General features: G+C 38.9%; 1 protein-coding gene across 2 annotated transcripts in view; it reads left to right on the forward strand.

The window, feature by feature from the left end:
* parga (poly (ADP-ribose) glycohydrolase a) overlaps positions 1-27,483 on the forward strand; it is a 256,129-nt gene that overhangs the window by 66,304 nt on the left and 162,342 nt on the right. The window lies entirely within an intron of this gene.

The following is a 27,483-nucleotide window of genomic DNA, read 5'->3' on the forward strand; positions in this document are numbered from 1 at the left end:
TAAGGCTGTAACATAAAATGTGGAAAAAGTGATATGCTGTGAATACTTTCCGGATGCACCAGGACATCCTAGGCCTATGTTCGATGATCGACTTTGTGGTCGTGTTGTCAGACCTGCGGCCACATGTCTTGGACACTCGGGTGAAGAGAGGGGCGAAGCTGTCAACTGATCATCAACTGGTGGTGAGTAGGCTTCGATGGTAGGGGAGGATGCCGATCAGGCCTGGCAGAGTCCCCTGTCAGAAGTAGCTTCAACTCCCACCTCTGGCAGAACTTCGACCACGTTCCGAGGTTGGTGGGGGACATGGAGTCTGAATGGGCCATGTTCCGTGCCTCTATTGTTGAGGTGGCTGACCGGAGTTGTGGCCCTAAGGTGGTCGGTGCCTGTCGTGGTGGCAATCCCCAAACCCATTGGTGGACACCAGCGGTGAGGGATGCCGTCAAGCTGAAGAAGGAGTCCTACAGGACCCTTTTGTCCTGTGGGACTCTGGAGGCAGCTAATAGGTACCGGCAGGCCAAGCGGAATGCAGCTTCGGTGGTTGCTGAGGCAAAAACTTTGGCGTGGGAGGAGTTTGGGGATGCCATGGAGAACGACTTTCAGACGGCTTTGAGGAGATTCTGTTCCACCATCCGGCGTCTCAGGAGGGGGAAGCAGTGTAGTGTCAACACTGTATATGGTGGGGATGGTACGCTGCCGACGTCAACTTGGGACAGTGTGGGTCAGTGGGGGGAGTACTTCGAAGACCTCCTCAATCCCACTAACATGCCTTCCAATGAAGAAGTAGAGCCTGGGGACTCGGAGGTGGGCTCCCCCATCTCTGGGACTGAGGTCACCGAGGTGGTCAAAAAAACTCCTTGATGGCAGAGCCCCGGGGGTGGATAGGATACGCCCGGAGTTCCTCAAGGCTCTGGATGTTATAGGACTGCCTTTGTTGACATGCCTCTGCAACATCGCATGGACATCGGGGACAGTGCCTCTGGATTGGCAGACCAGGTCGTGGTCCCCCTCTTTAAGAAGGGGGACCGGAGGGTGTGTTCCAACTACAGAGGGGTCACACTCCTCAGCCTCCCTGGAAAAGTCTATTCGGGGGTCCTGGAAAGGAGGGTCCATCAGATAGTTGAACCTCAGATTCAGGAGGAGCAGTGTGGTTTTCGTCCTGGTTGTGGAACAGTGGACCAGCTCTACACCCTTAGCAGGGTCCTGGAGGGTGCATGGGAGTTTGCCCAACCAGTCTACATGTGTTTTGTGGACTTGGAAAAGGCGTTGTACTGTGTCCCTCCCGGAATCCTGTGGGGGGTTACTCTGAGAGTATGGGGTACCGGATCCCCTAATAAGGGCTGTTCGGTCCCTGTACGATCAGTGTCAGAGCTTGGTCCGCATTGCCGGCAGTAAGTCAAACCCGTTTCCAGTGAATGTTGGATTCTGCCAGGGCTGCCCTTTGTCACTGATTTTGTTCATAAGTTTTATGGACAGAATTTCTAGGCGCAGCAAGGGCATTGAGGGGATCTGGTTTGGTCTACTCAGGTTTGGGTCACTGCTTTTGGCAGATGATGTTGTCCTGTTTGCTTCATCAGGCCGTGATCTTCAACTGTCTCTGGATCAGTTCGCAGCTGAGTGTGAAGTGGCTGGGATGGGAATCCGCACGTCCAAATCCGAGATCATGGTCTTCGGCCATAACAGGGTAGAGTGCCCCCTCAGGGTTGGGAGCGAGGTCCTGCCCCAAGTGGAGGAGTTGAAGTATCTGATGGTCTTGTTCACGAGTGGGAGAAGAATGGAGCACAAGATCGACAGGCGGATCAGTGCAGCATCCGCAGTGATGTGGGCTCTGCATTGGTCTGTCGTGGTGAAAAAGTAGCTGAGCCGTAAGGCAAAGCTCTCCATTTACCAGTCGATCTATGTTGCTACCCTCACTTATGGTTATGAGCTATGGGTAGTGACCGAAAAAACAAGACTGCGAATACAAGCGGCCGAAATGAGTTTCCTCCGCAGGGTGTTTGGGCTTTCCCTTAAAGATGGGGTGAGTCATCCGGGAGGGGCTCAGAGTAGAGCCACTGCTCCTCCGCATCGAGAGGAGTCAGATGAGGTGGCTCGGGCATCTGATCAGGATGCCTCTTGGACGCCTCCCTGGTGAGGTGTTCTGGGAACGTCTAACTGGGAGGAGGCCCCGGGGAAGACCCAGGACACACTGGAGGGAGTTTGTCTCTCATCTGGCCTGGGAACGCCTCGGGATTGCCCCCGGAAGAGCTAGAAGAAGTGGCAGGGGAGAGGGAAGCCTGGGTATCTCTGCTCAAGCTGCTGCCCCCGTGACCCAATCTCGGGTTAGTGGAAGAGGATGGATGGATAGATAATTCATAGGAAAATTTGTAGCTGTTTTTCTTGTTATTTTATTTGTTTCATCACAGTAAGTAGTGTGGTATTCTGTCCTATATTAACTATTTATATAGTGCCCTCCATAATGTTTGGGACAAAGGCATGTTTTTTTTTTCCCTTTGGTTTACCCCTGTCTACAGTTTAAAATTACAAATCAATCCATTCAGACATTATAAAAGTGCTCATTGCAGACTTTAGTTTAAAGGTATTTGTGTACATTTCGATCACACCATGTTCACGTATCGATAAAAAAGATTGGGTCAGCAGGTGTGATGATGTCATTACTGAGCCAATGTGACGAACTTTGTATGCACTTAATGAATAGAAGAAAAAAAAAAATAAACATTCCACTTTACGGCATGGCCTGATCTGAACTTCACAAATGCTGATTTACAACCTTGACAGTACCTTATGAATACTGCGTTATTCTGCAGTGGTTCATTGTAGGTTTGCCTTCAGGGCTGGATTAAGCAGGTTATTTTTCTAATTTTCATTACACAGCGAAGCAAGTTTACATAAAGGAAAGTCTGTAGTCTTTTTATTTTTCCAGTCACATAATAAATTATATAATGTCCCCTTTCCATTCTGAACTATTGTTGCAATTTACCTCTGTGGACAAATCGTTTAAAAATAGCTTTAGCTATATATTTGTTTCCAAAAATAAATGTAACATAAAATTTAGCTAGTATAATAATTAAGTTAATATAGTGTTCATCTGGAGACATTATCAAAACATGACAGTATATGGAAACTTTCAATGGGTACCTTTCTACCAGTTCTTTTCTTCAAGTCTAGGTAAATATGTAACTAAAAGGAACTGACAAATATACAATTAAAAAAGTTTAAAAATTTAGATATTAATTATCATTATACAATTGTCATTTATTTTAAAGCATCAGGTTTAGAAAATGTAATTCAAACTACTAGTTGTTTTGAAGTAAATGGTCCTTTATCAAGAAAGGAAAACAATGTAACATTGGTTTGCATGTCATTGCGATGACTGTCTTCTACGCTAGTGTTATTTGTGAATGCCCAGTTGTTCTTTTAGCCATTCTTATTTCCAGTTGTTGCAATTAGGTCATGGGCTGAAGGATTCAAGAATAAAAACTCAGCAGTTCAAATCCTCCTTCATTCCAACTACTATTAATCTTCTAAAAAAAGTCCTGCTTTACATCCACAGACTTAATTTTTTGGGCTGAACTGTTATTATTTGAATCAAACATTATTGAATCATAAATGTTGATATATTTTTTATGTGTAATATATTTGATCTAATATTTTGCAGAAAGTGTTTGCTACATTATTTGTAATGTGATTCTAATGTTACATTGTGGCTGCTCTGTAAAACCTGCTGAGAAACCAAACCTAACTACTGAGAAAAAATTTTACTGAATTTAAAAGCTATAAAAAGAAAATGTGCTCTAGTAACACACCAGAATTTAAACAGGATCAGATAGTTCAGTTTATGGTTAACAGCACATGAACAGAGTGCAGTGTAATCTTTCCTTACATTTTTAATCACATCAGCAGCGGAGTTTGTGTGCAGACTCCTGATCTAATGTGAATATTTTTTATCCCCCCCTATTGATACAGTGCCAGTCAATTTTTATAACTTTTAAGATATTTTTGGATTTTTGCCTTTTTATTTTAAAAAATGTTAGCCTAGGTTTTGAACACAACAAAAGTGAATTAGTAAATTTGTCAAAAAAGGGGGGTGCTACTTTAGCTGTTTGAATAATAAAATTGTGCTTTCAAAAGCACACTATTCAGAGTAAATTATCTGCAATATGCACTAAACATATTTTTATATTTAAACTATTTTTCCTAATCAGTCCCTTAACATTTGTTCAGAAATAATATATAGTGTAGGGAAAGGGCAAATTGCTATACAAAAGATACAGTTAGAGAGAAAACTGAAGTCATTATAAAAGTAATTAAGAAGCAAATGTAGAACTCTTTGTCCCTTTTAGTAAATATATGGCTAAGTCAAATATCCAGGGAGAAAAAGAAACTTGCAGCCATCAAGGATGCTAGAGATAATTAACCAGGCCAAAGCCCGCTCAGCCCCCTCTACACCTCTCAACATACACATAAATGTGGTGTCACAGTCCAGTCACAATTCCCATCTTGTGAACTTTTCTTCTCTTCAGCATCACAAGCAATTGGAGTTGAATTAACAGATGGCAGTGATGGAGGGCACTAGCGCAATAATCTGGGGAAAAAAAGAACAGCAGAGGTTTCCGCATAATGCAGCTCTTACAAACTGTATGCAATGCCTTTTATGATCTATTACAACTGATGCAGGTAATTAAGAAAAAAACTAAATTAGAAAAGTGGGCTTGTTGAAGGTTTTTGAAATGCTTAACATTTGTAACCTGGCAAAGCATTCCAGACTTTTGTTGCACAAGTGCAGAAAAGCTGCCTCAACAGTTTTATGCTTGATTTTGGAATAACAAAATAAAGTGATGTTTACCGAGCTAAGGGTAAACTGATAAATGAAGGGGGACAGACACTCCAGAATAAAGGCAGGGTCTACAGTGCTCAAAAGCCTTGTATATAATTAATGAGTCTTGGAAATCAGGCCTGCTTGAGACTGGTAGCCACTACAATGAGACTGAGACAGTTTTCAAAAGTTTTAGGGTTTAACAGGCCGATACCTCTTGATCACTTGGGAAAGGTACAGTAGATCCAGACCAGAGATTTAGATGGAGGATTCTCGATGTGCCGGGCAAGAGGGCCACCCACTACTTCAATATGGCACACATCTACCCTTCCTTTTCCTTTAACTGCTGCCCCATAACAAGGCTGGACTCTTCCACCTCACTATAAAATTAAAATTATAAAACACAGTGGAAAGATGATGTTCATGCACTTAGTTCAGTAAAGTGTATTCTTCCTTCTTGCTCTGTTATTTTAATTATATGAAGTATATTTTTTTCTTAAACATTACTTATAATGCATATATAGCAGACATTGTTATAACAGTCTCTGCATATCTAAAACGTCTATTTTGATGTGCTCAGGTGCAGTTACATACAGACATTAATTTTTCTCCTCTTCCTTTGTTTTGTTTATGTTAAAATGAAGTCTTAGTTCTTTGAAAATCCATGAACAAAACACTATAACTTAAGAAAATAAATGCTATTTTTTAATATAGAACAAGAACTCTGTTTTGTGATTGTTGGGGATTAATACAGTGTACCAAGTTAGATTAACTGCATGTCATCTTGAACTGGAAATCTTAAAAGCAGAAGCAAAAGACATCCAGTTGAGTCTCAGTGTTTGGGTACACTGGCATCTGTTTAGTCACTTAGAAGGCTGATTACCACCGAGTATCCTGTAGAATAAAAAAAAAAACATTAAAGAGGCTTTATTTCTCTAAATGCAGGTATTACTAATGAGCAACCCCTTTCCATTATAATTCAGTTAAATGTTTATGTATGTACTCCTAAATGAACAGCTTAAACTTAAAGCTAATGATATGTCACAATAGCAGATGTCCATCCCAGCCTCTGTGCCACATCAGACACATACAACACTTTATTGATGTCTTCACCTGTCTAATGTCAGATGTGCACTCTTAATTCTATTCGTAGTTCGACCTCTAGATCACATTGTTTTGCAAAAGTTGTGGACAAATATAAAAAAAAAAACATACTAGTAAATGCAAATAGGGTGTTAAAAAATTACATTTATCCATTAAAATAGATAATATTGCGACTTTTATCTTTAAACCATGTAGGGCTGGAAGTTATGGAAAAAAATTTAAATAAATCTTTTCATATCAGTCGATATCAATATATGTCATTATATAAATCATATCACTACTTCTGTCAAGCTTAAAGGTTCCTTTTTGTGAGATGTGAAGATATCTTAAGGTTAATTTTGGTTTAAATATTGTTTATTTTCTGTGCGAAGTTGAACATGACAGATGTACTGCAGAACTTTATACAACTGTATTTTAAATGAATAAAATAGTTACTTTTGTAATATAATGAACTAAAGTCTTAATTCTGACTATTCAAAAGGTTCACGTGTTACAGGAGAACACAAACAAAATGCACAACTAAATTCTTTGGTCAATTCCAAATAAATTAAATCGGTAATACAAAATCAAAAAAAGTCTCAATACTGACCAGTCAGAAATTTTTACAGGAGAACGCACTAAATTTGTTGGTCATCTCCAAATAAATAAAATCTTAATTCTAAAATCTTAAAGCTTTCAAATTTTACAGGAGAACACAAAGTAAATTCTTTGGTCAGTTCTAAATAAATAAAGTAGGTGTTAAAACAAGATAAAAAGTCACAAACACTACCTCTATACTGTATTATTTCCTTTGTATAGATTCAGGCTGTTTTAAATGGTTGGGAAACAAACTCACAAATAGTTAGGTCCATAAATATTTGGACAGAGACAACTTTTTTTTAATTTTGGTTCTGTATATTACCGCAAAGAATTTTAAATGAAACAACTCAGATGCAGTTGAAGTGCAGACTTTCAGCTTTAATTCAGTGGGGTGAACAAAAAGATTGCATAAAAATGTGAGGCAACTAAAGCATTTTTTAAAACCCCTTTATTTTAAATCCCTTCATTTCAGGGGCTCAAAAGTAATTGGACAATTGACTCAAAGGCTATTTCATGGGCAGGTGTGGGCAAGTCCGTTGTTATGGCATTATCAATTAAGCAGATAAAAGGCCTGGAGTTGATTTGAGGTGTGATGCTTGCATTTGGAAGATTTTCCTGTGAACAGACAACATGCAGTCAAAGGAACTCTCCATGCAGGTGAAAGAAGCCACCCTTAAGCTGCGAAAACAGAAAAAATCCATCCGAGAAATTGCTACAATATTACGAGTGGCAAAATCTGCAGTTTGGTACATCCTGCGAAAGAAAGCAAGCACTGGTGAACTCAGCAATGCAAAAAGACCTGAACGTCCACAGAAGACAACAATGGTGGATGATCGCAGAATCATTTCCATGGTGAAGAGAAACCCCTTCACAACAGCCAACCAAGTGAACAACACTCTCCAGGGGGTAGGCGTATCGATATCCAAGACTACCATAAAGAGAAGACTGCATTAAAGTGAATACAGAGGGTGCACTGCAAGGTGCAAGCCACTCCTAAGCCTCAAGAATAGAAAGGCTAGATTGGACTTTGCTAAAGAACATCTAAAAAAGCCAGTATAGTTCTGGATTAACATTCTTTGGACAGATGAAACCAAGATCAACCTCTACCAGAATAACGGCAAGAAAAAAGTATGGTGAAGGTGTGGAACAGCTCATTATCCAAAGCATACCACATTATCTGTAAAACATGGTGGAGGTAGTGTGATGGCTTTGGGCATGCATGGCTGCCAGTGGCACTGGGACACTAGTGTTTATTGATGATGATGTGACACAGGACAGAAGCAGCCGAATTAATTCTGAGGTGTTCAGAGACGTACTGTCTGCTCAAATCCAGCTAAATGCAGTCAAATTGATTGGGCGGTGTTTCGTGATACAGGTGGACAATGACCCAAAACATTCAGCCAAAGCAACCCAGGAGTTTATTAAAGCAAAGAAGTGGAAAATTCTTGATTGACCAAGTCAGTCACCTGATCTTAACCCAATTGAGCATGCATTTTACTTGTTGAAGACTAAACTTCGGACCGGAAGGCCCTCAAACAGCAACTGAAAGCCGCTGCAGTAAAGGCCTGGCAGAGCATTAAAAAGGAGGAAACCCAGCATCTGGTGATGTCCATGACTTGAAGACTTCAGGCTGTCATTGCCAGCAAAGGGCTTTCAACCAAGTATTTGAAATGAACATTTTATTTCCAGTTATTTAATTTGTCCAATTACTTTTGAGCCCCTGAAGTGAAGGGATTGTGTTAAAAAAATGTGTTAGTTGCCTCACATTTTTATGCAATCATTTTGTTTACCCCACTGAATTAAAGCTGAAAATCTGCACTTCAACTGCATCTGAGGTGTGTCATTTTAAATTCATTGTGGTAATGTACAGAACCAAAATTAGAAAAAAGTTGTCTCTCTGTCCAAATATTTATGGACCTAACTGTAAATAGACAGAAACATTTTTTACATATATTCAGTACAAATTCAAGCAGATTTTAGATTTAAACAAAGGAGAACATAAACAAAATTGACATATTCACTCAACTGTGGTCAGCTTATGCTCCAAGGCAAAAAAAAAAACCATTAGTGCAGCACTTGCTTGGTTCTTGGACTTTAAAGTGTTGCATTGTCCATGCTTTAAAAGATGGCACTGCTACAAAAGATAAGTACTATTAAATGTCATTGTGGGAATTTGCTTTCGACACAATTTGCAGTGCATGCTACTCTGCTTTTTGTTGGACTTTAAATAGCCAAAATATCTCCACACTACCAAATTCCTCTGACCCTTCTTTTCCACAATTTCGTCATCTTTTGAGCCTTGGACTGTGTCCATTGGGGTATCTTATTCAGTAACGCTGATTTGTTTTGAGTTTTTGTTAACCTTTTCTGTCATTTTCTCTTTTCTCGTTCCTACGCCAGACCTGACGTATTGGGGTGCACTATGGAGTTAGTTTACTGGCAAAAGTCTGTGTGCAAGTGAAATGCATTTTGTATGCACGAGTGACATTTTGAGCATATTTTACAAGCACATGTTAAGTCTATAGTGCATGGCTGCTGCTGTGCTCAGTACTGTACTCAGTAGGCGGAGTGGTGGCTCTGAGGCTAGGGATCTGCTCTGGCAATCGGAGGGTTGCTGGTTTGAATCCCGTATATGCCAAAAGGGACTCTGCTCTGTTGGGCCCTTGAGCAAGGCCCTTAACCTGCAATTGCTGAGCGCTTTGAGTAGTGAGAAAAGTGCTATATAAATGCAAAGAATTATTTCGATCGAAGAAAAGTTATTTTGCAATAATTATCTTTTTATCACCCAGCCCTAAACCCACGGGATTACAAAGGTCATATTGTCACTCAAAATAAAAATCTGTATTGGCTTTTTCATCAATATGATGTACTTAGAAAAAGCTGTACATATGTCACAAAGTAAAAAAAACAACATTTTAGAGTTCACAAACATAGTTTGCATTTCATTTTGCTCCCCCTTCACTTAACTGGAGTTAAATTTTTAGGGTTACAAATATTCTTTCAAGATGTTATAAAATTCAAAAGTTCCTATCTTTTCTAGTAAGCATTTGATAGTAAGGTATTTGATAAGGTGCGGCATGAGAGGTTGGGAATCAAACTAAAAGAAGTAGGAGTTTAGGGTGATGTTTTTAGATGGGTGCAGATTTGGCTCAGATACAGGAAGCAGAGGGTGATGGTACGAGGATCCTCATCAGAATTGGCTGATGTTAAGAGTTTCACAGGGGCCAGTGCTAGGGCCGCTGCTATTTTTAATGTATATAAATAATTTAAATAGGAATATAAGTAATAAGCTGGTTAAGTTTGGAGATGATACCAAGATAGGTGGATTAGCAGATACATCATTACAGAAGGACTTGGATAGCATACAGACTTGGGCAGATTTGTGTCAGATGAAATTTAATGTCAGTAAAATGTAAAGAATTACACATAGGAAGTAAAAATGTTTGGTTTGAATACACAATGAGAGGTCGAAAAATCGAGAGCACACCTTATGAGAAGAATTTAGGAGTCATAGTGGACTCTAAGCAATCGAATTCCCGAATGTGTTCAGAAGCCATTAAGAAGGCAAACAGAATGTTAGGTCACGATGTGTGGAGGACAAGTCCAAGGAGATTATGCTCAACCTTTATAATGCACTGGTGAGGCCTCATTTGGAGTACTGTGTGCAGTTGTGGTCTCCAGGCTACAAAAAGGACATAGCAGCACTAGCAAAGGTTCAGAGAAGAGCGACTAGGCTGATTCCAGGGCTACAGGGGTTGAATTATGAGGAAAGATTAAAAGAGCTGAGCTTTTACAGTTTAAGCAAAAGAAGATTAAGAGGTGATTTGATTGAAGTGTTTAAAATTATTAAGGGAATTAGTACAGTGGATGGTAGACACTTGGAATAAGCTACCAAGTAGTGTGGTAGACAGTAAGACTTCAGTGACTTTCAAAACTTGGCTTGCTGTTTTTTGGAAGAAATAAGTGGATTGGACTGGTGAGATTTGTTGGGCTGAATGGCCTGTTCTCGTCTCGATTGTTCTAATGTTCTAATCTAAAGCAACGAGTCCACTTACAGATGGAGATAAATGGCAATACAAAAATGTCTCGCAAGTGCATTTCAAATCTGGAGAGTGGTGCGTGTCCTAAAACAATACACGTGTACAGTACAAATTGGGCAGGGTCGTTAAAAGTAATATTTAGTAAGCAGAAAGTGCATGCGCGAGGCAAATTGGGCAGTGTCAAAGCAGTAATCGAGCAGGATTTATTCGAATGCGCATGCAGATCAGGTAGTGACCAGCACCCCCATTTCAAGACACTGTAATGTTTTAGACATTGCAATGGTTAGTGTATTAAAGCAGTCAATAACTGTTTAAAAACTATGATTTGTAGCCATCACCAGGGGCCTCGTGTATAAACGGTGTGTACACACAGAAATGTTGCGTAAGAACTTTTCCACGTTCAAATTGCGATGTATAAAACCTACACTTGGCGCAAAGCCACGCTCTTTTCCACGGTACCTCCTACCTTGTCGTACACAAGTTCTCCGCTCAGTTTTGCAGACTGGCGGCACCCAGCGTCAAAGCAATGGTACTGTTCCTGTGTGATTACTCATTATTTTCATGACGCGCTTTATAAATACACCGAAACTAACCGCATATTGTTTATTAGTGTAATGCATCTGATTGTAATTAACTCGTAACAATATAATGGTCCAGGGAACAGCCATAGTATTCCAAATACCATAACTGCTTTAGCGTTGTTACTCTCACTGCACCTTCCTCTTCTTCTTATTTTTCTTCTTCTTCTTTCAGCTCCTCCCGTTAGGAGTTGCCACAGCGGATCATCTTTTTCCATATTACTCTCACTGCACCACTCGGAGTATTTATATCACTGTATCTGAGTGTGACTCACAGCAGCAGCTGATCGGAAAGAGAATTATCGGTATACAGCTTCAAGGACACACTGTCTCAGCCACTGCAAAACGTTTTAAAGCCTTTCCTGTACAGACCTTGCGGTTCAGAAACCGTTTAATCCCAAGAACTTTAAATGCACTCAATCAAGTGCTCCTTGTAGAACTGTTTGTACTTATAAGTACAATCACCCCACTGTAAACTTGCACTACAGTTATAATATCGCACAACCTGAGCCACTTTATAAAGCACGTATTTACATATGATGATGATATCATTTTTAAGGTGAAATGCAGCAAAATATGTTTATTATATTATACAGATAAAACTTTAACTTCATTTAAATAATCTATATTCTTCACTGGGAGTGTCGTTAAGGATAGAATAATTAAACATGTACTACGAAGATATTTCAATGTTCTTTAAATGTTTTGAAGAATCGGCTCTAAGCTTACAGATGGCTTAACATCTATTACAGAGCTGATTGCATGGCGATCGGTTACTTGGGGAAAGAAAAGCACTGACTGCAATGACGGCTACGCCAATATATATTGAATATAAAACAGAAAGAGAAAATAACAACACAGCAAAAAACGCAGCGACAAATTTCGGCGAAAGTTAAATGCTTGTGTCATGAGCACGAGGCGGCTATGCAGTGTCTGCAACGGACATAGCCATCCACTGTGCATAAGCTACCTTACTGACATTGGCGCTGAAGGAGCCACTGATTCTTCCTCTGCCCTGTGCCACCACAAGCCTAGAGCCGCCCCTGAGTACTGCTGCAATAAATTATTTAATCGAAGTGAAACACCTGTTTAATAACGTGCTTTAACTCCTATCATCATGAAAATGACATCACGTATACATCTCAGTATATTAGTTATTCAGAGAGCTGTAATATCACGAATGTAATGGACTTTGTGTCCAGTTGGAGGAAGAAAGCCGCTTTAAGAAGCAAGTAGTGATTTACACACATAGAGCACATAGAAAATCAAATACAAAACAAAGCATTTAACGTGCTACTTTATTTACGATGTGATTTGAGAAACTGGTTAATTAAACGATTTTAAGATGAAGTTTATGATGTTCTACTTTAATGACATGTCGAGGTTGAAGTTGACATTTCGTGCTTTTTCCCCACCGTGTGCCTTTTTTCACTGTACCCTAATAAGCTTTCATATGACACTCAGACAGTGGGCTTACAACTCGGCTTTTCACGGCGACTTTGATATGTGACTTCTTTTTTATTTCCGGCACTGTGCGATTTTGTGGATGTGAGCTTTCAAGTTTCTCCAACACGCTGTGTCACTCGATCAACTTCCTTTTGTTGATTATACCACAGTTTATTTGAACAAATAGTATGTTTTTCCTTTGCCTCCACTTGGTATTCGCTGAAATTCTTATATTTTCCCCCGTGCTCTTCCCGTTGTCTTTTCACAGAAGGCTGCGCTTAAGGGCGATTTATATTATTTTGCATATTCAAAGAGGCGTAATTCGGGGAGGAGTTGGGGCGTTACATAAAGCGTGCACACGAGCATTAGTTTTCACGCTTATGTAGCAGAAGAACGTGGAAGTTGGAGTACGCACAGATTCCTGCATCTGGATTTTTCTGTGCGTAAGCACATTTCGGCTTTTGTGCTTACGCCATGTTATAGTGCGAGTTCTACGCACGCCGTTATACATGAGGCCCCTGGAGTTCAAATGAAATACCAACATGCAGCAAAAAGATCAGAATAAAAAACCAAACACGGTCACTAACTACAACTGCGTGAAGGTATGGAAATGAATATAACGTTGCATTAGTGCAACAACGTTTTCCGAAATGTACAATGCAGGTCATAAAATGAATTATTTCAAATGTCATATATACCTAAGTCTCTCTTTTTTTTTATCAGCGGCTTGACATCATGGATCAGAAGGTGCATACTGATTCAGTGTGAGCAGGATCACTCAAGAATAAAACTAAATAAAAAAAATTGACATCCACAGTCATTCTCAGTCACACGTACCACTCACATCCACGTCCATAGTTTTCCCAGTCTCGTTTGCGCACAAGATCTGACATGGTTCTCAAATAAAGAGGGGGTGTAACAAAACAAGTTTGTTTGTTATACCACGTCTTTATCTGAAAACGACGTCAGATCCGGGGGGTGTGTGGGAGCTTGAATGTGAATGAGAGAATAAAACTGAAAAAAAAATGCTAACTTTAACTATAAATTTACACACGCAAATCAAATGTATACTTTTATTGTGTGATATTAACAATAAGAGCAGCTCACTACTGAAAATGGTAAATTTGGGAAGCAGCTGATATCGAAACCACGACATCTTGATTGCAAGGCAGCAGTTCTTAGCATTGCAACATGCAAGCTGTCGTATCAACCGCCTACCGTAACATGCGTTCTTTTTTCTTCGGTTAAATCTATACTAAGGCAAAGCCCTCACTGACTCACTCACTCACTGACTCATCACTAATTCTCCAACTTCCCGTGTGGTTGAAAGGCTGAAATTTGGAAGGCTCATTCCTTATAGCTTCCTTACAAATGTTGGGCAGGTTTCATTTCGAAATTCTACGTGTAATGGTCATAACTGGAAGCTATTTTTCTCCATATACTGTAATGGAGTTGAGCTTGAAATCCGTGGGGGGCGGATTTTCGTGTGACATCATCACGCCTCCCACGTAATCACGTGTACTGACTGTCAACGCAGTACGTAGAAAACCAGGAAGAGCTCCAAAAAGTGCTGAAGAAAACATGCATTATATAATTGAGAAGGCAGCCAAACAATAAGAAGCGAGCGAGTGACATATACAACCATATTCATGAGTGCTGCTACTTCGGAAACAAAGCACGGTGTAAACCTAAAGTTTAAATTAGGTTCATAGACAGGCTGCTGCTGGCGTTTGTCATGCCCACGGTTAATGCGGGATACAGGTTTAATGAGAGGACGCAGGATATAAACGAGAGTTTTGATCACTTTGTAACTAAGTTAAAATTGCAGGTGAAGGGCTTTGCTTGCAAATTCCGAGAGACTGTGTTTGTGGGGGATTGACAGTTAAGGCGGGTGGGGGAGTCACGTCATCATCTTCCCTCCCATTCACCTCATTTCGCTCTGAGCGGAGCTCCGCAGCTAACACAGTCTTACAGAAGCGACTTTGTGACGCTGCCACCAAATACAGAAAAATCCACAAGTTAATACACACGCTGTCTCTAGAGTTTCTCCACACTGAATCCTCCAGGCACTACTTACAAAAGGTTACATTGACAATCATGTTATGTTATTTTTAAAATGTTTTTCTTTTCTTAGCACAAGCACAGCTGAGAAGCTTGGATGCATGTGCTCCATAACGCGTTAAAAAATAATGCATTTAATCACACTTTGCATTACAAGCAAAGGGGAACTTCTGTCAATGCATGATTTCCTGGTACACTGATTACATTGATCAGCGCTTCCCGATACATTTTACCCTCGCACCCCCTTGGTTTGAGAAGAAGTATGAAAAAATATGAGGTTAACACAGAAAAACAGATCACCAATTGAAGCTTTATGAATAATCGATTCGCCATCAATAATTGTTTTGGTAAAGCCATACTCAGTGTAATCCTCCTTCCATTTTATAATTTTTCCGCCACTAGCCATGATTAAATGAACGGTAAAAAAGTAAGAGCGAAGCGAGGTGACTTATTCAGGCAGGCAGGCGACAGCTCAATAGCTCGAATTTGGATATAAGTAGGTTCTATTTAGTCGCCAGAAATATCTTTGTTAGGAATGGAAGTTGAATTTAGCCTTGTTATGGTAAAGAAAAAGTTATGCAATGATGTCTAAATTTAACTATATAAGTCAAAACTTGTACATATAAAGTCATTCCCGAATATATAAAGTCAAAACTTGATTTTATAAAGTCAGCGCTGGAATATATCAAGTCAAAACTTGAATATATAAAGTCATTCCCAAATATATAAAGTCAAAACCTGAGTATATAAAGACGGCGTTGGAATATTTCGGAATATATAAAGGAAGCGCTGGAATATATAAAGTCAAAACTTCAATATATAAAGTCAGCGCTGGAATATCCATCCATTTCCCAACCCGTTGAATCCGACCACAGGGTCATGGGGGTCTGCTGGAGCCAATCCCAGCCAACACTGGGCGCAAGGCAGGAACAAATCCTGGGCAGGGCATATGCATCATTTTCAAAACATTAACCGAACAGTGTTTTTTTAATTTATTTTTCTGAATACGTTTTTGTTAACAGTTCAGTTCAGAGTCGTTTCAATCAATATATTTTGAGTTTGACTTTATATATTCAGGAATGAGTTTATATACTCCGATGTGGACTTTATATAATCAGGTTTTGACTTTATATATTCCAGCGCTGACTTTATATATTCTGACGCTGACTTTATATATTCAGAAACAAGTTTGACTTTATATATACCGACGCTGACTTTATATATTCAAGTTTTGACTTTATATATTCGGGAATGACTTTATATTATATATTCAAGTTTTGACTTTATATATTCTTTCGCCGACTTTATATATTCAGAAAATCAATGTATTTGCCTGTTTGGCACCCCATAGTATACAGTGGTGTGAAAAACTATTTGCCCCCTTCCTGATTTCTTATTCTTTTGCATGTTTGTCACACAAAATGTTTCTGATCATCAAACACATTTAACCATTAGTCAAATATAACACAAGTAAACACAAAATGCAGTTTTTAAATGATGGTTTTTATTATTTAGGGAGAAAAATCCAAACCTACATGGCCCTGTGTGAAAAAGTAATTGCCCCCTGAACCTAATAACTGGTTGGACCACCCTTAGCAGCAATAACTGCAATCAAGCGTTTGCGATAACTTGCAATGAGTCTTTTACAGCGCTTTGGAGGAATTTTGGCCCACTCATCTTTGCAGAATTGTTGTAATTCAGCTTTATTTGAGGGTTTTCTAGTATGAACCGCCTTTTTAAGGTCATGCCATAGCATCTCAATCGGATTCAGGTCAGGACTTTGACTAGGCCACTCCAAAGTCGTCATTTTGTTTTTCTTGAGCCATTCAGAGGTGGATTTGCTGGTGTGTTTTGGGTCATTGTCCTGCTGCAGCACCCAAGATCGCTTCAGCTTGAGTTGACGAACAGATGGCCGGACATTCTCTTTCAGGATTTTTTGGTAGACAGTAGAATTCATGGTTCCATCTATCACAGCAAGCCTTCCAGGTCCTGAAGCAGCAAAACAACCCCAGACAATCACACTACCACCACCATATTTTACTGTTTGTATGATGTTCTTTTTCTGAAATGCTGTGTTCCTTTTACGCCAGATGTAACGGGACATTTGCCTTCCAAAAAGTTCAACTTTTGTCTCATCAGTCCACAAGGTATTTTCCCAAAAGTCTTGGCAATCATTGAGATGTTTCTTAGCAAAATTGAGAGGAGCCCTAATGTTCTTTTTGCTTAACAGTGGTTTGCGTCTTGGAAATCTGCCATGCAGGCCATTTTTGCCCAGTCTCTTTCTTATGGTGGAGTCGTGAACACTGACCTTAATTGAGGCAAGTGAGGCCTGCAGTTCTTTAGACGTTGTCCTGGAGTCTTTTGTGACCTCTCGGATGAGTCGTCTCCTTGCGCTCTTAGGGTAATTTTGTCAGCCGGCCACTCCTGGGAAGGTTCACCACTATTCCATGTTTTTGCCATTTGTGGATAATGGCTCTCACTGTGGTTCGCTGGAGTCCCAAAGCTTTAGAAATGGCTTTATAACCTTTACCAGATTGATAGATCTCAATTACTTCTGTTCTCATTTGTTCCTGAATTTCTTTGGATCTTGGCATGATCACACCTGAGTTCAATTTCCGTAGCCACCCCCAGGCCTGATTACTGCCACACCTGTTTCAATCAAGAAATCACTTAAATAGGAGCTGCCTGACACAGAGAAGTAGACCAAAAGCACCTCAAAAGCTAGACATCATGCCAAGATCATGACAAACATGCAAAAGAATAAGAAATCAGGAAGGGGGCAAATAGTTTTTCACACCACTGTTTATATATATATATATATATATATATATATATATATATATGCCAGCAGCACTCATGACAGTGACAAAACAATTACATTGTCAATCATGTTACGTTATTAATAAAATGTTTCCTTTTCTTTTTACTTCTCCGCTTCCAAGCGCAGGTATTTTGCTATATATATATATAGCAACTCTCATATCAATGACAAAACAATTACATTAACAATCATTTTACGTTATTTTTAAAATTTTTCCTTTTCTTTTTCATAACTTCTTTAACACACTACTTCTCCGCTGCGAAGCGCGGGTATTCTGCTAGTTCTTGAATAAAAGTGCACTTGTTTTGTTATACTTGTACCTTTTGTGAAAGTGTTTATTTCATATTTGTATTTCAGGCTTCACACCTTATACATTTCATGTCTACATTTTTTCAATTATTACTAAAACATGAAAAACATTTCTTTGTTAACTACGTTTTACATAGATTGTTGTTGACGCGGGACACACATGAAATGCATGTATTCCAAATGATGATGTATTATTTTACCCTATAAAGCTCCAGCACTTCACTCGAAGATAAACACTGAGCACTGAGAAACTTCTTTGCAAAGTGAACTGCAGCAGTAGGCGGGGGGATGGGATACCAGGCTGCTTGCTGCTTATCAACACATTTAAAGGACAAAAGACACTGATGGGGAGGTGAGAATGGATTTAAGGTGGGCCAGATTTACGAGCTTTCTCGTAGGCTCTGCTAATTCTAGTGTTAACCTTGGGTGATCTGTCCTTTTGCCACATGGGGTTCTGAACTCCTTCATTTTACCCATAGAAGACAGGGTGATCAATCTGATGCTGGATGGCTTAGTCAAAAAGCTATCATTATGAAAGTAATGCACCTTATTTTATGTTTGTTTGTACTGTATCCAGTTCCGTGGCCTTTGTTTTATAAACTGATCAGTCATTCCAGCCTAGGATTGCAATATTATTATACACTGAGACAAAATATGAATAGACATAATATATATAATGTATCAAATGATTTTTACAAGTATGCAACATCTGGAAGTAAAGGTTCAAACTTGCAGGTAAATGGTTCATAGTTAAATCACAATTCATTGAACCATACCTGAGCAACCTGGAGCAAAAAACAGTTCACTATAGTTTTATACACAATGTTTGCAGTCACAAAATGGCAATTTACCTCTCCGGCACAGAACTGTAAATCGAAGACAGCAGAATTTCACATATGTCTTTTTATTACTATTAGTTGGAGAGTTTAATTTCTTTTAATTGTGTTATTATTGTAAAACAATTATTGTTTGAAAAATACTCAATTCTGTAATGTTTTTGATTATTATTATATTTATGTGAGATGCTTACCTAAAACTATAGCATTGCTAAATCCTCAGGTACTTTTTATATTTAAGGAGAAATTATTTTTTGATGCTATGACATTGGGCAATTTTCGGTGGTATTTGTTACTGATTTATTCTTTTAACTTTATGCACATGTAGCTTATTTTACGTCAAAAATAGTAACCAGTAACGGGCATCTACAGTTTAATTATTGTATTGATATAGTAACATGGTGATTTATCCTTCTGCTTTACATCTTCAAGGACATTGAATCATGTCTCAGCACTTTCATTGTCATTATGCAACTTGCAACTTTCCTTCATCTATTTTCTTTTAGTATCCGCCCTTCCTGAACTTTCTGAAGGAGTACAGTTGTGGTAATTAGTAGCCCTTAATTGACTGAGTATGAGTTACTATGAGTGATTTCTCAGATGGTTGTATCCTATGGTGTTGGGAAGTCTCAAGTGACTACAACCTGTAATAGAAAGAACTGGTTAACAAAATAAATGAACAAATTAATTATTCATTCAAGGTACAGTGGAACCTCGGTTCACGAACGTCTCGGTTCACGTACAACTCGGTTCACGACCAAAAAGCTCGCCAAACTTTTGCCTCGGTTCACACACTCGGTATACGAACAAGCCAGTTTCCCTTGCCTGCCTGAGCTGAGAGAGAGAGAGCAAGAGCGAGGGAGCAAGCACGTGCCTGCTGTGGAGGGGGAGGAGGAGGAGATTGCTGCACTGTTTGCCTGCCTATCTGCATCCAGTAAGTGCAAGCCAACCATCCCCCCAATTCCTCGTGCCTGCTGGGGAGGAGGAGATTGCTGCACGTGCTTGCCTGCCTATCTGCAGGCTGTACGTGCTAGCGCACCATCCACCCACCACAGGCAGCCTGAGAGAGAAAGAAAGAGAGAAAGCGAGCGAGCCGCGTGGCTGCAAGAGCTCTGTTCATTGTTCTCCTTCCATTGGCTTCTAAGCAAGTGAAGAGTGGTGAGAAGTAAGTTTTGAAGAAAATTGAAATCGAAGTAAAGAAAGAAATTACAAGAGGTGGAAAAACTGTTTACCAGTTTACTCATTTACCAATCTGAGATCCCTCGTGCTTTCAAGCAGCACAATGTAAACAAAGCCAGACTGCCAGTAGTGTGGAGAGCAGACATGAAGGGTTGGGTCACAAGAACTTTGTTTTTGAAATAGCTGCATGAGGCTTTCACTCCCACCAGCTAAAAGCACCAGAAACCCAAGAAATCACAAGAGAGAAAACACCTTAAGGAAAACACTTCATGCCAGAACTCGACTCATGCAAGGTTAGTTTTCTTGGTGGTTTTTGTATTACGGTTTTTTCAAAAGTTAATTTTTCAGTTCAGAGCGTGAATTGTTGCAATGTTACTTTTCTCTTTTTTCAAATGTTCGCTTTTTTCTGCTGTGCTTAAAACTCATTTTAAAAACATTGTTTACAGCGATCAGGCTTTAAGTTTAATAGCGTGATCTCCTGCAATCTTACTTTTTTGGTTGCTTGTGAGTTGGTTTTTAAATGCACTTCGGATTTGTTCGATGTTCCTTTTTTTCTGCTGTGCTTAAAACTCATTTTTAAAAAAATGCTGCGCGAGCACCTGCTACAGAGAGATTAGAGAGCATGAGCGAGCAAGCGCAGAGAGAGAGAGAGCGCGGTCAGCTGACAGGGAAGGGATGGGGGGGGGATAGGGGTGGGTGGTGTTGGGTGTGTGCGCGCTCGCGCTACAGAGAGAGAGAGCGCGTGAGCCAGGCTGCTCCTTTAGCTGAGGGAGGGAGGGAGGGGCTTTGTTGGTGTGTGTGCTATCAGCTGTAAAAGTATGGCATTTCTAAATGTTTGCTTTTTTTCAGTCTTATTCTCTCAGTCAGACTGTACTGTATATTTGTCTCTTAGGCAGGTGGCCAGATGCTGTATGCTACAACATGCTTGCGGTGATCAATGCACATTTTAAAAAAAGAAAGAGACAAATATATGTGACGTTTTGAAGAAATCATTTTATGACACGATTTACCTTTATTTATTTACTTACTTCCAAAAGCCTAAAGTCACAAGTAATGTGCAGAGGGCATGCTCAAAAATGTGTGTAATACCACGAAAAGTGCCTGTTGACACTTTAGTATGCAAGCAATGGTATGTGCATTCTTGCTCCGATGTAGAAGGGAGCTGAGTTTACCTCTGTTATAATGCGTCTATGTGAAAACAGCAGTATCAGATGCGGGGGTGGGGTGTGTTTGGGCTCGTGAACACGGCCGAGATAATAAAACTGACTAATAAAAATAAAAAAGCTAACATTTACAAGTATCATAAATTACACCGGCTGTTACAGACTGAAATCAAATGTATGTTTTTATTCTAAAATAGTAAGACTAAGAGCAGTTTACTTCTCAAAACGGAGTGGTGCAGGATCGATCTCGCGACCTTTTGATTCCCAGTCGGCAGCTGATTCTATTGCACCACAGAGGCAGTTACAATAAACAAGTGTCAATGTCGCAGGTTAAGGCGGCTTTTTGTTTCTGCAGTTATATTTTTGAATAAAAAGCACAATTGTTGTGTTAGATTTGTACCTTCTGTGAAAATATTTCTTTGATATTTGGACTTCAGGCTTCATACATTATATAGTTTATGCCTACATTTTGTCATCTACAACTAGAATATAAAAAACATTTTTGTTTTAACAATGTGTTTACACAGATTACTGTAGAAACGGAACAGACATGAAATGCGTGTGTTCCAAACAACGATCTATTATTTCCACTCTATATTCCACTTCACTCCCAGAAAATCAATCAAGGCATGAGCTGGGAGATGTTTGTGCACGTTCTAAGTCGGTGGAGGGATGGAATAGCCGGCTACTTGCAGCTTTTCTTTTGTCAGAACATTTAGATTAACAAAAGATACTGGCAGAGAGGTGAGAACGGTTTTAAGAAGCCATTTAAGGTGGGACGGATTTACGAGTTTTTTCGTAGGCTCTGGTAATTCTAGTGTTAATTGTACTTTCAAGTTAATGAAGGGGACATTAGAAGATAAAACCTATGATTGTGTGTGCCTTTCAAGTCATGCAAGGGAATATAAGAAGAGATAACCACAAAATGGTATCACCACTGTAGACAAGTATTCTGCGATACATCTGTTTCATAAATATTTTATGCCTCAAATGTTCCTTTTTTTTGTATGTACTATACAGTAGTAACAGCATACCTTACCATTACTAATAAAGAAAGGCACTGAATAATTCTACTTAATGTGTGATTATGCGTAGATGTGTGATAGTAGAAATTACACATTTAAGCAACAAATTATATTGCACCTGGCAGTTTTGGAAAAATTTTGACAACTTTTCTTTAAGAACTTTGGTGTCCTTACAGTAGTAATGGGAAATAAACTAAAACCTTGCACCCAGGGGCTTCAAAGACTGATCAGTATATTACGTTTTGTTTTGTCTTATGCATACTTGCGAATCATCCGCACAGCAGACATAATGGAAATTGAGGTGACTAATGGGTAAATGTCAAAGGTATCATTTTACTTTGATTTCATATCATTTTGTAATTATGTTTATGGAGGGTTGCATGGAAAGGTACAGATTATATTGTCGCCATTACTTCTCTGTTCTCTTAGTTCTCTGTTGTGCCGATGGATGAAATATAAAGCTATCTAGAAATAAACTGTATCTTCCTTTTCATTTCTGTGAAATTTTAGATAGGGTAACCATATGTTCTCTCTTTCCTGGACCTAAAAAATACATCTTGCTGTGATTTTCTAATTGACTGAAATATCCAGATTTGCTGATTCATTCAGATTGAGGTTTTCTTTCTACATTTGACATGCATTCTGTGTGCACTTGTCTTGCTTTGACCATTCCCTGTAAATCCTCACTTCTCACAGTTGTTCAAGTATGTCTTAAATGCAACCATTAGTAAAACTGCTTACATTCATAGGAAGTATCGCACTACAGCAGCACTCAATTCAGTAGTGCGTGGCACTTGAACCGAGCCCAAATTTCCCAATTGCAAATGAAAATTCACAGAAGAATTGCAGAAATAAAATGCCCTGTTTTTATCTCTATTGAAATCCAAGGGAACAAGAATGCTTGTCCTGCAAAGCTGCCGGTACTATTGATATAGAAGTGCACAACAGCTCCGCAAAACGCAAACCTGAAGTTAAGGAGCATGTCTGTCACCTAAATAACTGATTATTTTGTGAGGCCAGGTAAAACAGAAGATGCTGTTACTGTTACAGAGGAGGTTTTTACATTCCACACCACTAAGCATAACAATAACTACAGATCAATGGACTGAATGACTGCCTTGTTAAATAAATGGCAATGTCTAATTCTGAGACAGTTGTTAATTGTGAAGTTCTAAGACTGAAGTTGTGCTAAGACTGAAGCGATTGTAAACACTGTGATAGCAACACATTTTGTTGACACAGCTCTGAAAGCACTAGAAGATAGATCTTACTGTGGTGTTTCTGCTGATGGGTGCAACGGTTTTCTGTGAACATACTGCCTATGCTTATTACAAAGTTACATACCATTTTGCGGTGTAAATTAATTGAAGTTAAAACACGGCAAATTTGTCACAGATGTGATTGTGCAATATATTCATATAAAAAAATTTTTTCCATATTTTTTTTTAATTTTATTTACAGACATGGACATATTTGTTGGTACCTTTACAGCTCATTGAAAAAGTGCTGTATGCTTCCTGTGATTAAATGAAAAGCTCTTGTCCCATGTGTACCTGCATGCCCTTGATATGTCATTGAGTGGGGAAAAAAAGCAGGTGTGAAAAGAGCTAAAGTATTGTTTTTTCTATAAAAATGGTCTAGACACATTTATTGGTACTCCTAGAAAAGATCATAAAAAATTGGATTAGATTAATTTTTTAAACAAGCTGTTTTCTTTAATATCACGTCTCCAATCGGCAATCAGTCTTTCAGCCTATTTCAATGGAGAAACGTAGTCACTCTGCTGTTTAGTATCATCATGTCTCCCACGATGAACATGGATCAGAGAACGCAAAGAAGAGAGAGTTGTCAGAGGAGACCAGAAAGAAAATCATATACAAGCATTTTAAAGGCAAAGGCTATAAGACCACCAAGCGGCGTAATGATCCTGTGACAACAGTTGTAAATATTATTAAAATGTTTAAGTCTGTGGGACTGTAGCCAAACCCCCTCTGGACGTGGCCACAAGAGAAATATTTATACCAGAATAGGCAGAAGAGTATTGAGAATAGTAGAAAAAAACATAAGGACAACTTTCAAAGAGTTACCAGCTGAATTCCAAGGACAAGGGCCTTTAGTGTCTGATTGCATCATCTGTCACTTTTTGAGTGACAGTGGGCTGAATGGAAGAAGACACAGGAGGACTACACTGTTGAGAGAAAAATATAATAATTGCCAAAGTGGATTTTGCTGAAAAGCATATTGACAAGCCATAAGGCAAAACTGGAGCTTTTTGGCAAGTCACAAAAAAATAAAATGTTCAGTCTCTTATTGACCGTCTTTTTTGAAACAATTGGCCTAAGTTTTTTAACTTATAAAACACCCTTATCCTATGACACACAGAATAACAAATAGAAAGTGTAATAAAATTAAAACATTTTAAAAATTATAGAAATTGAATGTATTTTTGCTCTGCTGACTGAAATATGTATGCATTTTATAAACAAATGGGCATTGCACAAAATATACAAAATAACATTTTACTTTAAAAGTGTATTTTTTATTCTCATCAATAAATTACACAACAAATTACAAATGAAGACATTTATAGATCCACTTTCCTTTTTTTATCAAAACATTAGCAATGAATACAATACAATGAAAACATTGTTTATTTGAGTCAGTGGTAGTCAAAGTGTTTCAGATTGTAGACCAGGTTGCTGATGTCAGGTACTGTACAGTGAACCAGTCAGAGTCAACAGTCACTTATTAGTGTAATGTTCTATTACAATTACAGTATTTTTTTACTTAATATATTACCAAAATTCTAACCTGGTGGTGTTTGATTAGAAGCTCCAGATGTCATCCAATGATCCATAATAACTCACCATGAAGATAGTATAACATCAAGCAGCCTGACAGTAGTGATGGAGCAGAATCAGTGCAGATCACCGACCTTATGAAATTAAATAATTGCAGTGGCCAGATGTGGGTTCTCCAGGCTGTGTTATAGGTGATCTACATAGTAACTGGAGAAGCACCACATTTTTAAAAGTGCCACACTGTAGAAAGTGTGTGTGTGTGGGGTTGAAAAAAAAAACAAACAGAACCAGGGCAGACATGAACAGCAGTGAAGATAATTTTGCTATTGTACCATATGGTGTAGCATTCACATTTACTACCAGTAACGTAGTACCCTACAGCTTACGAAAAGGATTATACTAAAGATGAGTGGTAGCCAGAATGAGCTCATGCACCTGTGCAGAAAAAGTAGTGAGGAGGGCTTGCATACTGTTTTTCTTTATTTAATTCATAAAAAAAATACAAATAAATATAAATCACTATTTTTGGCTCATTATGAGTCTTGCCTACATACCAGACAAAGTTCGTGAAACACTAAAGCAGGTGTTTTGGCAGTGTTTGATTGGGGCTGTTTAATTAACCAGAAATTAAGATTAGAAAAATCAAATTAAAAATAAGTACATTTTTAAATATATTCAAACTTAAGTAAACAATTCTGGGTAGTAAATGTTAGTTTGTGCTTCTTTTTACTTTATTATTATTATGGTAGCAACCACTGTTATTTAAATTTAATAACCATAAATATCCAGGCCAGCTGCTCCCTATAAAAGTTAAGTATCTGCACTGCCTTCTTATTATCAGCCAAGTACTGATGGCTAGTTGCACAAGTCTTTAACCGCTGAGCCTGTTGGACAAAAAAGCACTATCTCTCAGCCCTGTCACAGCGCTCTTCCTACTGAGGTGCCTTGTGCATTTGAAAAAAAAAAAAAAACTTCACCACAATCCTTCTTTCAAATCCTCAGAGCTTGCAGCAGCCAGACACATCACAATATGTTTTAAGTGCAGGACACAAGCTGAGTGCAACAAATGGTTGAAAGTGAATGGTTCAAAGTGGTGAAGCAAAATGCCGACATACAGATGCATTTGTGGTGCTTTTATATTCAAGCGTCGCATTTTCCCGATCGTAATGACATGATACATTTTAAAAGTCTCACATACCATCTTTTGAGCCGTCTGTTTTTTTATTTTTTTTACTTTACCTGCTGTCAGGTCCAAGAAGCTCGTAGTGATTAAAAACTGGGATGACGTTTACGATGGTCTGCTTTAATAATAAAATAAACTACGAGGTTAAAGTGGACATTTCTAGATTAAAGCTGAAATTTCCACTTTAATCACAAAATACACATTTTCACCGTGTCTTTTATTTTTTTCTCAGTGACTCAAATACAGCGCTATACATTATGTTGCCAATGTGAAGATGCAAAAAAAAAATAGACAGCTCAAAAGATGGTATGTGAGACTTTTAAAATGTATCGTGTCATTACGATCGGGAATATGCGACGCTTGAATATAAAAGCACCACGAATGCATCTGTATGTCGGCATTTTGCTTCACCACATCGAAGCATCCATCCCGTAGGATCAGCATAGAGGCTTTCTGTCACATGTAGATACAGTAGTTCCCGAATGTAATGACACGATACATTTTTAAAGTCTCACATACCATCTTTTGTGTCGTCTTTTTTATTTTTTTATTTTTGCAACTTAACAACAGCAACATAATGTATAGCGTTATATTTGAACCACTGAGAAAAAAATAAAGGACACGGTGAAAATGTGTATTTTGTGATTAAAGTGGAAATTTTGGCTTTAATCTCGAAATGTCCACTTTAACCTTGTAGTTTACTTTATCATTAAAGTAGACCGTCGTAAACGTCATCCCAGTTTTTAATTGCTACGAGCTTCTTGGACCTGACAGCTGCGGAAAGCAGCAATAGATCGCCACACAGAACAAATTAAATGCATGATATTCCAACTCTCTGCACATTTAGAATCTTTAGATTTATACTTGATATCACTTTCATGATGAAATGCATTAAAGTGTGTATGTTACATATTACATATAATTTCGTTTAAATAATGAATACTGTTAATTACACACATGGGGGTGTCACAGTGGTGGAGCGATAGCACTGCTGTCTCGCAGGGAGTTATGTTGCTGTTATTTCCTGCTAGTATTCCATACTGTGCTCCGGTTTCCTTCTAAAGATATGCAGATATGGGGATTTGGTGCCGCTAAAATGACGCTAGTGTATGTGTGTGCTTGTATTCACCTTGTGATGAGCTGAGGCCTCGTCAAGGGACTGACTCGTGCCCAATGCTTGCTGGAATGGACACATCCCTGGATTGATGGATTTAATCAATAAACATCCTTTTCAGAGATATTGAGGTAAGGTGTCATCAGAATTTAATAGGTGTTCTAGGCAATTCACAACACACAGAAGCTGAACATGTTCTCACAGTGATAATATCTCGCACTGCCACCTGGTGGATTCCTCTAGATTTACGTAAAGTATGCGCGCAAGTATGAACACTACAACGCTTGCGTAGCAGGAGCGTCCGCTGCAGCATGCGTCGCATGAAGTATAACTCCGGCCTTAGTGTGGGGACGTGTGCCGAATGTTGTGTTGGTGAAAAGGTGCCTTGCATTTCACGACGAACATTTTCCAAACCAAACATACCCCATGAC

Source organism: Polypterus senegalus, chromosome 1, assembly GCF_016835505.1.
Source record: "Polypterus senegalus isolate Bchr_013 chromosome 1, ASM1683550v1, whole genome shotgun sequence".
Taxonomy (NCBI): domain Eukaryota; kingdom Metazoa; phylum Chordata; class Cladistia; order Polypteriformes; family Polypteridae; genus Polypterus; species Polypterus senegalus.